The 1,873-nt window shown below is 38.9% G+C and overlaps 1 pseudogene; it reads right to left on the bottom strand.

Annotated features, from left to right (window-relative positions):
* Positions 1-792: 792 nt before the first annotated feature.
* On the bottom strand, positions 793-1,277 carry LOC113184724 (M-phase phosphoprotein 6 pseudogene; annotated as a pseudogene).
* Positions 1,278-1,873: the final 596 nt, after the last annotated feature.

Here is a 1,873-nt window from a genome sequence, read left to right as displayed (position 1 = left end):
ATTTCTAATATTTCATGTTCCTTGTAGTCTAATATTTTTACATTTGAAGAAATAGTCACCCACACCAGTTCTTATTGATTTGCTTTGGGACAGAAATGCCTTCACCAAACAGCCTGTCTAGGAATTCTAAGGCTCTCTAAGACCTTTTTTATGTATGTACTTGCTCCACACCTCTTGTTCCCTTCTAGGGAGAATTCTTTTATTTATTTATTGTGTGTGTGTGTGTGTAAACAGATGTTTATTACAGAATATTTTTTAAAAATTAAATGCCTTAAATAAAAAAGAATACCATAAAGTGATAGACCTGGTAGCATGAAAATACTTCAGGTTGGAGAGGCGTGTTTGCTCTTGGTGAATGTACATATAATAAATTCCTATGACATTTGACTCCAAAATGAATGTATGAATTGGCTGGACATGATTATATGGCTAATAATTTAAAGTAAAATATAATCTTAAAGGCAATTTAAACACTTGCATTAATATATAGGAATCCATTCAAGGTCAGTGACTGGAGAGCTGTATAAAAAGAACTGAGGTAAAAGCTTTAGGAAGCAACGTTGTGCTTATGTACATCTGTAAGATTCAGGCTCAACTTCTGCTTTTGATGAACCTGATTCGGAAAAGGATGTATAACATCCATTACACATCTGTTTCAAACACAGTCTATTTCTAAAATTACACATCTCTTTACAAATAAATATCAAGTATTAATAGCTAAAAGATGCCACTGGGATGGGCTCCAAAGTCTGTTTTTACGGTCACCCTGAGACATATTTTAAGGCATCATTTTTAATCGTGGGGCTTTAAGAACATCTTCTTTGCTTTAACTGGTTTTATGTCTCCATTTTCATCTTCTTCATAATTGGCATGGTCTCTTTTCTTGGCAAATTTTTTTCCAATTGTCCCCACCAAGGTCTCATATCTTCTAGCCATTTCCTCATCTGACACATCAAGCTCTACTATTTCATCTTCATCTTCATCTTCTGCTTTGTTCTTAGCATTCATCTGAAGCATCAATTTCTCAACTTCAGAATTAAATCCTCTGAATTACATTCTTCCATACAGAAGATCTTCACATAACAAGAAGCTCTGTTCCTCTATTATGACATTCTCTTTCTCTTTGAGCTTTGGCAAATTCAAGTACCAGTGCTCTTCACTGATTATATTTTTTTCTTCTTCTTCTGGTTGTTTCTTGGTTTCCGAGTACAGTCCCCTTTGCATGAACTTCAGCGCAGCAGGTTCTTGGACAACTTGGTCTAGAGCTCAGCCACCATGCTGGCTCCAGCCGCAAGCCTGGGGAGAATTTTTAAGATTGCATGCCTTCTCTTGATCTAGCAAAGTCAGGCCAGGTGTTTAGAGTCTCCTGCTTGCTTTCCTGAGGGCAGTGTCCTAAACTGCTCAAGTTCATGTGTCTTTTCCCAATCACACAGAGTTGAACTAGCTATCTTACAGGGTACTTGCACTCACTATCTATGAGGGGTGTTCGGCAGCCAGACTGGAAGAAAGTAAGGTGCATTGATCATTTGGGGGGTACCCATGGACCAATTAGGGAGGGAGTTCCACAAACAAAACATCCCAGTGGCTCACTGGCAGTCTTTGCAATGGAGTCCACAGAGTGGTTAGTAGAATCCACAGTCTTTCTTTTCTATTTCCATCCTTGTCCAACCACTCAGCAGTGCCTGTCACTTCAATTTTCTGAGTATGGTGAGAAAAAAGTGGGTCCTTGACAGCATCCCACATGGCTGGGGAAGCTGGGTACTTCTTGTACTCTCCCTTTCTTCTATGGGAGGAATCATGGACCAAGGCATTGGCACCTTGGTGGCAAAGTGACATGGATAAAGTGAAACTGTTCTTTTAACTCTCTCTTTAT

Source organism: Urocitellus parryii, chromosome 3, assembly GCF_045843805.1.
Source record: "Urocitellus parryii isolate mUroPar1 chromosome 3, mUroPar1.hap1, whole genome shotgun sequence".
In the NCBI taxonomy this organism is placed as follows: Eukaryota; Metazoa; Chordata; class Mammalia; order Rodentia; family Sciuridae; genus Urocitellus; species Urocitellus parryii.
The sequence above is the reverse complement of the archived record's forward strand: the minus strand, read 5'-3'. Positions and strand labels throughout refer to the sequence as shown.